The 12,168-nt window shown below is 32.4% G+C and overlaps 1 long non-coding RNA gene across 1 annotated transcript; it reads right to left on the reverse strand.

Moving 5' to 3' along the window:
• Positions 1–947: 947 nt before the first annotated feature.
• LOC132945895 (uncharacterized) lies at positions 948–10,911 on the reverse strand. The gene is made up of 3 exons (XR_009664615.1): positions 10,854–10,911; positions 4,382–4,508; positions 948–1,089 (listed from the first exon to the last, which is right to left on the reverse strand). It is a non-coding gene; the product is annotated as an uncharacterized LOC132945895 (long non-coding RNA).
• Between the last annotated feature and the right edge of the window lie 1,257 nt (positions 10,912–12,168).

Here is a 12,168-nt window from a genome sequence, read left to right on the forward strand (position 1 = left end):
TGCAGGCAATTTTCTGTCGTTGTGTGTATTTTAGCTTCAATTTCATAATAGCACTTATAGCTGTATCTATAAAACAATGTAATATAATATATTTATGTATGGGGGGGGGGGGACGAGTGGTGTGACTATACATATTATATTCCAGAACGAAATTAGTTTTACATAATATTACAATCGGGGGTTTTTTTTTTAAGTCATATTCTTTTTTAAACGACAAAAATTGTCTCGCAATATTATTCACGTTATCAAATGTATTAAAATTGTTAAGTTTATGAGGTTTAAAACGATGATACAATGTTGACTATTGACTTGCGTCGAAATTAGCGAAACGATTGTTTTTTGTATAGCCTATATATTATTATCCGGTTATTCAATATATTATTACCTTTTTAAAACAGAAAAATTGCTTGATTTTAAATCCATAAATTTACTATGAACGATGATTATAATGCGCTCTGTTTGTAATTTGTTCATTGGTAGAAAATCATATTGTAGATTAATATATTATATTATCGAATAAATAGGTACGTAATTATGGTTATTCATTTAAAGTGTAAAAAAGTAAATTCGAGAGCGGTCGATGGGGTCAAAATCATAATACTAATGGAGATAAATTAACTTCCTCGCCTATACACAAGTCACGTCAATACTTTTAATGGTTATAGTTTGTAAAGCATTCGTCCCGGTATTGGATTAGTATGCACCCGAATAATGTGTAGAAAAATATTGATTTTGCTTCCTAATGTAAGAAGAGAAACCAAAAGTAAAAAAAAAATTCTCCATTTTTAAATATATTATATTAATACTTCGAAATATTGATGATTTACCCTAAATACACCATTATCATTAATAATAATTATTATAAAATCGAAAAATTTAATTTCAAAAAAAATAATATATTATGTATAAATATATCCACACTATATCTCATTCACATAATTATATCCGACTCTATGTAATCTACGTAAATAAATAACTTGAACAGTTCGGATACTTCATAAATATTCCCAGTGGTGGGTAAATTAGTGTGGCTCGATTGGGGGAATCGAGCTTGGAGGGCTATGAATCCCAACATTATTACGAAGCCATCTGAAAATAATATAATACACAACTTAATATAACAAAGATGTTTCTGAAAAAAAAAACTATAAATGCCATTTATTATTAATATTTTGTATAATCGTTTGTATAAACGAACATTATACAAGACGTATTATAATTAGTAGGCCATAAACAACGGAGAAAAATAAATTAAAATCAAGTATACCACTTGTTGCTCCAACCGTGGGCCGATATTATCTAGATAAGAATTCGACCATGAATCGTGTTGTTAGAACGAAAAAGTTGTTTACTTGATGTCGTGGTATAATAATCGCGTATTGTAATATAATATTATGATTTTTATTTTTATACCGTCGATATCATGAGTATTATTTTAGACTCCCACAGTCCCTGCACTGCAGAATATAATGTAAAATACTGTATAATAAACAATAGTTATTATATTGTTGATGGCGAGAATCGCAGATATGGAATAAATCGAGTCGTAACAATTATTATTATTATTATTATTATTACTTTATATTATCTACAACAAAAATATTATAATAACCATAGTACAGTCCTGTACAAATTATTCAACGTAATAAGTTTGCTATTGTGATATTTTGTGATTGTTTAAACAGTTAAACTGTTTATATATTGAAAAAATAAACTTCATTACCGGATTGTGTGAAAATGTTTAACACGATGAACAATATTTTTGAAATAATCAGTTTGTTTTTTTTCATAAGTTATTTTTATTTCAAATATACAATCTATAGTCTATACAATGAAATTCTCAATAAATTCATAATTTAATAGTACAGTACAGACATGAAATATATTTTGTTTAAAACCACCCTTTAACGCCAAGTTTAACTTGTTTGAATTTTTGTCTATAAACGTGTCAAATGAATTATTATTGTACATTTTTAAATTAATTTTCGTTATAAAGTTGATATAATTAGTTAAACGAAATATCACGATACCTCTTCCTTTTTTAGTCTTCGTCAGTGGTAAGATGATTAATTATATTATGGTGGTTAGGAAGATAACGGAAGTCTCCTATGAAAGCGCCTATGAAAGATGCGTATTTCTTCTTCAATACCAGCTATAGTTTTGAAATTATAAAACAAGTCTTACTTTCTTGATTTTTAATCAAGTAAGTATGGTGATTGAAATGAAAAAAGTCTGAATTTTGAAAACTTCAAGAATTTGTGTTAAATAGGAAAATAATAAAAATGTAACTCAGTAATGATGGGTAGGTGGGTAATTTAGCTAGCTTTAATATAAAATATTAATGAGAGGGATTTTATATCACACCCAAGTGGTATAACCACTTGAATTCATAAAAACGTCGCCGTGAACAGTCCCAAAATTTCTATTTTTTTACTTTTCCTAAACTATAATATCTAGAAAGTTGGTTGATAACTCGTTAAAAAGGGATTATCAAGTAGATACTAAATGTGGAATTAAAATTTTTCAAAAAACTTATTGAATTTTTCACAGATAAAAAACGAGTTATTTTTCGTTATATTTTTATTTAGCGAGGTAGATTTTCGAAGCTGGAGAACGGATTTTGTTGTTTGGGGTCTTGTTAGATTCGCATTGGCTAGAAGAAGTGCAGTGAAGATTTTCAGAACTTAATTTCTAAACGTTAATTTACTACAAAGCTGTAAAGCTAAAAAACATCAAAAAACGCCCAATAATATTTGTTTTAATTTTTTTTTAATGTTCTGTAGTGTATTAACTATTAAAGATAAAGCTCTGAAAATCTTCACTGCACTTTTCCTAATCAATGTGAATCTAACATGACCCCAAAGAACGAAATACGCTCTCTGGTTTCGGAGATCTATCTCACTAAATGAAAATGAAAATGATTTTTTGTAGGGCTGTTCACACCGACATTTTTCCGAATTCAAATTGTTATACCGCTTAAATTTATTGTAGTTCATTGCATTGAGTTGTTATCAGCTAATAAATTTCTAAAAATTAAAAATCAAGAAAGTTTACATGCCGATCCCCGATTTGGCAAGCGTTTTTTTATTTCAAGTAGAAACCTACGCATAAGGGATAAACAACGTTGATTTATGTAGAATAACGAAAAGTCCATTTATATTAATAAATATAATAACACATTTTTTCTTTGCGTATCTCACAAAGTGCCTACCAGTGTCAACTGCACATTATTTTTTAAACAACACAAAATGTGTCCCGCCCCTGACACTAAAAAAGTATATATTATACAGAATACAAATATTAAGTTATAATGTAAAATGTATATGTCAGAATAATATGTCTACTCTCTAAAGTATCGTTACATGTTATTCGTTATTAGTTTACGACTTATAAGCCATTAATAATTATAAATTACGACAGTTCATAACGTATATAGGTACCTACATTTTAAATAGTATTTAGTTATGTCAAATTATAATAACTATCCCACACGGAATAAAAGTATTTTGTGCAAAGTATGATATATATTTTTCAAATATTTTCAGAAAGTATTCGGAACGTTTAAGAATACTTTGAAAATATTGTCATATCACTTTGCGGCGTGAGTAAACCTTTTTTCTCCATAATATGTATTTATATTGTATTTTCAATGGTGATTTGATAATAATTAATAGGTAAATTAATATAATACACGAGACTTGATTATAAAATTGTCTTTAAAATAATTATAGACTCAATGGGTACTTAATTAACAATAACTAATAACAATATCATCAATAAATAAATTATGATTTATTTAAAAAAAATATGAAATATCGAAAAGAGATTATGCCATAGTTATGGAAGTATGCGACAATAAATTAGACTAAAACATAACATTTTTTATCGTTGAATACATACTTATTTATCAAACGGGAGGGCTATATTTTGTTGGACAATTATTGGTTGTGACGTAAAAATTCGGAAAATATTCTTTTAGTGCAGTTTATCAAACGTTTGCCCGTCGTAAAAATATTGATGAAAAGAGCGAACTACTATAGAACGGCGCACGGACAACGGACACAGGGGCGTGCTCACGGGGGTGGACGAGTGTGTCATATCTCCCCCCCCCCACCATTCGGCAAGTACATGATAAACCAACGAGACTGCTGATTTACTGCTATATAACGCGGTCAGAGAATAGTCAACAATTATTCATGTCCTTGCTTTCAAAAAAGCAGAACACACCAATGGTCAATGGACCACATCGGTACGATTTGGATGGGGAGATAATAATATGAAGTGCGCATAGAATATTATGCTTTTTGGTAAATTGGTTATGTTTAAGCAACCATATTTTATATAGGTATACCTATACAATATTATACCCGTAGTTACTTACGTTATTGCATATATAGCTTAAAATGATTGTCTTTACATATGTGTGCGTTATGTGTTCCCTGTTCAGCTTTTGCGACTTTGAGTAGTACCCCCGCGCACTACCCTTCGCATCTACGTCATATTATGATCTGAAAAAAAATGCGCTCTGACATTAAAAAATCAAATTGCATTGAGATTATTTTTTCGGTCTAGTGGGCGGCGGCGGCGTGGGGCTTGCGTTCAGAAACTAGAAAGCAACGTATTACGTCCGTAATTTAATAATGCGTAGGTACATAATTCTCGTTAAGTATATACAACGGCGAGGTTCATATTATATAGGTACCATAATATACATTTATAGAACTTACTTTAAATTTCAATACGATCGTAATATCATTAACTGTATAACTCTCCACATTTCAGTCTTTGCCTATACGTATATACTATACGAGTTTATATTATGGTAATATTATTATTGGGGGACGGAGTGGCCGAGCGGACTAAGGCGTCGGTTGCGACGCGCACCGACGCCAGTTCAAAACCTCGGCTAAAGACTGAAACCAACAAACACACGTGTGGTTTTACAGTACCCTCCCCCACAGTTAAAAACCACTCAATGGCCTAAGTTGCTGCGGGTTCATTAAAAAAAATTTAAAAAAAAAATTATTATTGTATTAAAGTGTATTAATTGTTTGGCACGACGCGACGGCGGGGAATGAATGAAATCGATAAATTTCGTCGGCAAGGTAAATATTAAAAAGAATAATAATAATATAATGTTATTAACGTTATTATTGTGTCGTATGTACCACCAACTGCGTTTTCGTTGAAGTCGTCATCGCATCGAGTAGTACAACGGACGTCATCGCGGAATATTACAAAATATACGGAATTACGTAATTCAGGGTTCCATAAAAATAATAATTATAATCCGCAATAAAAAAAAAACACACTCTGGGTTACAGAAAAAAATCATAAAACCATTAATTATAAATATATTTTTAAATCAAGGGTAAAACTAAATTGAAAAAAAAAATTCAATGCGTATAGGGACTGTATACGTTTTTGTATCTATACGATATATGTAATTATAATTTATAAATAATATGTATTTTATATTTTTTCATATAATATTAATATATAGGTAGGTACATAATATTTTCTGTTAGCATCGTATGTACCCATATAATATTTCCTGTGATATGGTCTATGGTCATATGGACAATCCCCGCAGGCCGGGCGCACATTGAGACGCAGCGCAACGTTTTGTGATACATAAGTTTGAACTGTAGAGCGTTAATTGAAAGACAGGGCAGGACAGAGAAGTTCAGTGCATGCATGAACCCGCTGCGACATAGGCCATCGGGAAACAAGTTATCATCTTACATAGCAGACTTAATTCTAATTATTGAGAAATATAAAATAAATATTGGCTAGTTTAAGCAATTATTAGGAACGATAAGTATATAATATGTTGCAAAAGTATATAGGTACATTTTTTTTTTAATTTACAGCTGTTTATATAGATTTGGTTTTTGATGAAATCGGTGGTGGCTGTGAGTGAGGATATGGTGTGGCCAAGGGATCCTGATGAATGTTCTAGAAGTTTTGCGTTTGTTCAGAATTCGGTGTAATATGAACGACATTCCGTCATTATGCGTTTAATCGAGGGACTTCTTACCGCATGATGGGCATATTTGGGGGGTGGGGGGTTGCAATTTATATTTTTTTAGCTTACTATAAGCTTACTATTAGGTGGCCATGAGTGATTTGGGTGTGGTGTGCCTGATCCGAAGTTTTTAGGAAGGTCCGTACAGTTGATTCATAGTTAAAATCAAACAATGTTGAAACCTAATTCCAGGATTTATTTTTCGATTATTTATATGATTTAAAACGATTAACTAATAATTCGACTATTAGATATTGTATGATTAGTCACATGATATTGTAGCTTAAGGCGCTCGGTGCCGATGCAATTTTATCCTCAAAAATACACTCTGCGGGAATAACGATACCGCCTTGTAGAATCAACCAAATTTCATAATTTTTTTTTTAATTACTAGAGGGGAACAGCCCGCATCTATCTCTGTTTTTCAATATTTTATTCTCAAACATTGTATTATGTCTAAAAAAAATACAAGATAAAAAGCATTTTTTTACAAATTTTTTAATACAATTATTTGAAATAAAATACAAAATCAGAGATCGATGCGGGCTGTAGTAAGTATTCTTCTTTCAGATAAAAAAAATGGTCATCAAAATCCGACAATTCTACAAAGCTTGAGAGTTATACCCGTAAAGTAATTTTTTTCGATATAATACACCCTATCAACCCCCCACCCTAAATAGGTATCAAGTAGTAGATTAGTGGAAAAGTCTTATAATTGAGGCGACAACTAATATATAAAATTTAATTTTAAAATTTTATAGAATTGCGGAAAATTTTAAAAACTTGCACCGGGACCCTTAAGACGAAATACCTACTAAAATAAGATTACCATAGTTTCTATACTATATTATAGTTCATAGTTACACACTCGATAATCTATGTAGGTTCCTACTATGAACAGTGGTGTATATAGTAATAATTGTTTTCACTATGGGCCAATATAGCATTTTTTAAAGGACTTAATTTTGTATAACAATGACATATAGGTATCTAGTATATTAATACATACATCATGACATATTTTTCAAGCTATACCTACACTTGATTTATTACAATTATAAATTTATATCATGACATTTCACTAAAAACAATGGCTGCTGGGTGCCCCCTCCCACTTATCCACGATCCACCACTGGTTATGATGTCACGACGTCACGTCTTATTTGGCACAGTGACTTTGAAAATTTTATTTGAAAATCGAGTTATGAATATTATAGTAATGCGCGCATTTGTGTTAAAAGATTATATAAATTCCGCAGTAACGCCTCGTACACGAGTTTGAAGAAAATATCATGTCCACGGAAACGGGGAAATCGGCGAGATCCGCACTATATATTGGCATGAATAGTGTTTGAAATTTGGGGGGGGTGGCTGAAGCTCAGGTCTATACTTGAAACTCTTATGATGCTTTTAAATTATAGTAGTGAAATCATTAGTTTTTTTTTTTTTTGGGGGGGGGGGGGCTATAGAAACTCTAAGGGGGGCTAAAGCCCCCCCAGCCACCCCTATTTGTGCCTATGGCACTATATAAGCATCATCAGCCTGGTACAAGATGTTTCTACAGAATTCAATAAAAATTAACCAGTTGCGGTTTAATAACTGCAGCAGCTGTTTCTATCCGGGGTACAGTCGATTATCACATGAAATCGGTCGTTTAAAATTATTACATTGCATGATATTCAAAATAGGGGTGATTATTAAAAAAAGTCAAGTTGTGTAGCGCATGCTCTAATTATTTGAGTTAAAAAAATTGTAAGTCAAAGGAATTTGCGATCAATGGTCTACAGTTTAATGTTCCGCTAACAGAATTCGAAAATATGTAATATGGCTACGGGAGATATAATAAAGCGTATTCCCTGCGGTTTCCGTGGGTTATGCGTGGTATATAAACATAAGTATATTTATTATAATATATTATAATATGATTATATGAATGCTGGATTATTATGAGCTGTACATGTACACTATATTTAATGATGCATATGGTTAAACATAATATTGCATGTCTTCCAAAAAACCGTAAAAAGTAAAAAAAAACATGAATAATTCCTATTGTGTTACACGCGGGTTGATGTAGCAACTTATGTGACAGCTGCTGCGCAATATTGTTGTTTAATCATAATCCGATTCTGAAAACGTCCTGAAAAGAGTACGTTTTTAGACGCGTAGTTTGAATCTTTATTCTAGACTTTTTAGTTCTTATATCGATCTAAGAGTATGTGTCGATGATTATATTAACATAACCAATTTAATCCAATATTGAATTATTGATTACCCATTATATTATAATCAAAAATATTTATATTTAAAACAACATCTAGGCGTAATATAGACTACGCAGGAAATCGTTGTAAGTTAACTGATACAAATTAAGTGTATGCAGTGACGGATTTAGGCAAAATAGGTATGCATTACATCGGTGTTCAATATTGTCCGTAATATTACATTTTAGCTCATCGCAATTATTTCGTTCGCCGACCGAATGTGATTGGGCACAGACATTTCCTTTTGCAACGTATTTATAATATTTCCTGCTATGATAGATATAATTTCCAGTCAAAACACATGCTGTTTAATTTAAACGTTTATTCCAGTAAACATTAATTGAATATTATAATATTATATAAGTAGGCATGTTTTTATCCAGTCTGATTGCATAGAATCAAAACGATTGCAGGTGTAATCAGCTGATGGATTTCGAACGACCATTGGCGTCACGATTTAAAATCGTGAATAATATATAACACCGACTGAAGGTGATAAAATACTAAAAAAAATAATTAGGTATCACAGTTTCTAATATAGGTATACCATATTATAATATTTTACTTATATATAGTACTAGTATCTTACTCGATAAATCACTAATTATGAGCAGCAGTGTATACAATTGTTAGAAATTTATTGTTTTCAGTATGGGCTACATAGTGGTCATGTCCTGCCATGTAAGCACCACTGGTTATGATGCCACTTATCCGTGACCCCCACAAATAATAATAAAAAATAATAAATAGCAATGCGGCGCATTTGTACGAAAAATTATAAATTCTGCAAGTTTGCCTCGTATATAATATGTATAGGCATCGGTTTGAAGAAAATAATATTATGTCCACGGAAATGGGAAAATTGGTTGGATCCGCACTATAGGCATCATAGTTTCATATTTCCGGTATATTTTTTCATCCCCAGTCGTGCTGCAGTTGTTCGGTCGTAAGAACTGTCTGCTTCAGTATTATAGTCAGTCTACAGGGACCGCCTTCTCCTCCGCCGCCGCCGCCGCAGACACCTACATCGCGCTCGTTACAGTCGTCTGGACGAGCTTATTATCCCTCTGTATTACACGCTGCAGTACATAATATATATATATATATATCTGGACGACCAATATGATGTGAAGGAAATAAAACGACAGTTTCGAAACGACCCGTCGGCGTAGTGGGTACCTCGACGTAGAAATTTCCACGCAGTCTAAATATATATATATTATATAAGTATATAACAACAGAATCGTTTTTCGCCGCAAGCCTCGTCCGCAGTCGATCCGTAGTTGTTCACAAATCTGGCCGTCCGCCTATATAATAACTTGCTTGCAGCTGACCGTGTGCGATGGCCGTCGTTCAACCTCCGTAGTCAGTGCCCACTCGTCGACGTTAGGGGAGGGCCGTGGGAGCTTACCGCCGCGGGTATACGACCTCCGATAAAGCGTCCGCGGCTGAAGACGTACAAAATATGATCCCATAATTGAAAAATTCTATCCGTTCGCGTTAGGACTGTACGGGAAGCTCTCTATATTTAGTTTATAGGTACACGTTTGCGCGTAAAGGTATATATCCATATACGTTTTACGCCTTTTTCGACGTGTGGCCACTTCCTATACCAATTACCAGCTAACCAATATGTACCGTGGTCATATATATATCACTCCTACGACGGTCCTTCGAGGCTCCAGATATAAGTTCTCCCGAACGACATTGCGGTGACTGACCATAGTGCTGGTGTGCCTATAGGTATATTGCATAAACGGCTTACGTGAAAACTACGACGATACATTACGGAGGTTTCGAATACATTACAAATTGGATCGATGTAGAGGTCGAACCCCTCGTTATGGCTGGAGTGGCTTGTACAGAAGTCAAAATAAGTGAGGGCTGGCGTCAATCTGCAGATTTTGTGCGGATGATTTTCCACATAATATATACTACGCGCGAACAAATAAAAAATATGATAATATCGTAACAGAGCTCAACGTCAAAAAAAAATGATTTATTTTTTAAGTACGTATAAGTGGGATCAGAATGACATATATCATCTACGTAATAAAATACTAGGAATAGACAAGGGCGTAGGTAGACATTTTTTATCGGGAGCGGGAGGGCATCCAAAAGTGTATTTTTAATTTTCATGTAAATTTAAAATATCGTTAAACATTAATATATTTTTCAGCTATGGACAGGGGGCTCCCCTCCCCCTTGGGTATTAGATGTCCGACTGTATAACCATACAAGTGATCTATATATACCTAACATACAATCATTATTTTTATTTAATTCCATCGGAACCGTATTAAAATAAATTATACTATAACTGTCTAAAATTCGAAAACTTTTAGAACGTCAAAAATTAAAAATAAATAACGTTACGCACATCGGATAAGCTGCAGTAATGAAATTATCCGGTGTCGAGAGCACTGAACCAAAATTATGGTGCACACCAAATTTACAATTAAAAAAAATAAAAACAGTTATAATAATTTCTACAATGTTTTTAGTGAATAATTAAAAACGCTTAGACGGTAATGTAAAACGAACAAAAAAACAATACTTACAAGTTTACGCTGACGTTCGTGCTTAATGAGATTTTCAAGGCCCAACTTTTTGTAAACTCTGAAATAAATGTATCGTAGGTATAGAATATAGATACCAAGTTAAGTTAAGATAAAAAAATATTATTAGAAATTTTATAACTCCCATCAAACGTTCGTGAAAACTATCTAAATGCCTGTCAACCACAATACGTGCTATAATAATAATTATTGACTAGGTATAAAATGAGCATTATTAGAAAAGAATCAGTGGATAATATGGTCAACAAAGGGGAAAAACGGGACTTATAATATATCTCACACTCTCTTGCCAATAATTCACGCCAAGGTTCTTATAAATTAAAATTTATTGTTTTTACACTTTGTCAATTGTTTTGCTAGTGCCATTAGGCAAAGGGCCAATACGATAACGAAAAATTAACATTAGGTATACGTTTTTTTTTCGATTTATCTATTATTCAAATTGTTGTTAAGAAATTGGGCAATTAAAATTTTTGATTTTCAATAAGAATACTTATTTTAAATCATTGACTTAATTAAGCGAGTTATGACTTATGAGAATTTTTAAAATATATTTTACGTAGGTATTCAAAATTTGATTGAAAATTAAGATTCTGGTAGCGTTACTGTGACGTGAAAACCCGAGAATGCACAGATAATGTTCTTGTCTTTAAGTTTGAAAGTGGACCATCGTTTATTTATTATTACTTTTAAAATTGGAACTGCTGAATACAAATTTGATAGGTAGGTATGTCACATATACGTTCGTATAAGCCAGAGACAACGTTCACATCATGCTTGACATGTTTATTACCTAATTTAATTTTCTTGTGGGAGCTAAAATTTTAAAATATCTCATTTTTTAAGTACTTATTTGCTTGAAACAGATACTTATTGGATACCGATTTTCAATACCGCGGTTTAAGCAGTTAAAAACCGAAATCGAAATCGTAAAATATAAAAACCGGTATTCAAATCAAAAAACGAAATCAGAAAAAATAAATACCGATATCCGAAACCGAAATTAAAACTGGAAAAAAAAATAACAAAAACCGAAACGAATATCGAAATAGGAAAAAAATATTTACCGCGGTTTCAAGCCCTGCAGTTGTGTTAGAACTTACAATACGTTCACCCATTTTTTTTTTAGTGTACCTGTACACTGTACATTACAGCCTACAGGTATACAGTGGCAGAATTAGAATTTATTTTTTTGTGGGGGGGGGGGGGGGGGGCATTGGCTTTTTCCAAGTTTTACGACACAAATATTTAAAAACGGCTCAATTTATGAAGCTAGATGCGGTTAAGCTAAATGCCC

The sequence above is a fragment of the Metopolophium dirhodum genome, chromosome 5 (assembly GCF_019925205.1).
Source record: "Metopolophium dirhodum isolate CAU chromosome 5, ASM1992520v1, whole genome shotgun sequence".
Lineage (NCBI taxonomy): Eukaryota > Metazoa > Arthropoda > Insecta > Hemiptera > Aphididae > Metopolophium > Metopolophium dirhodum.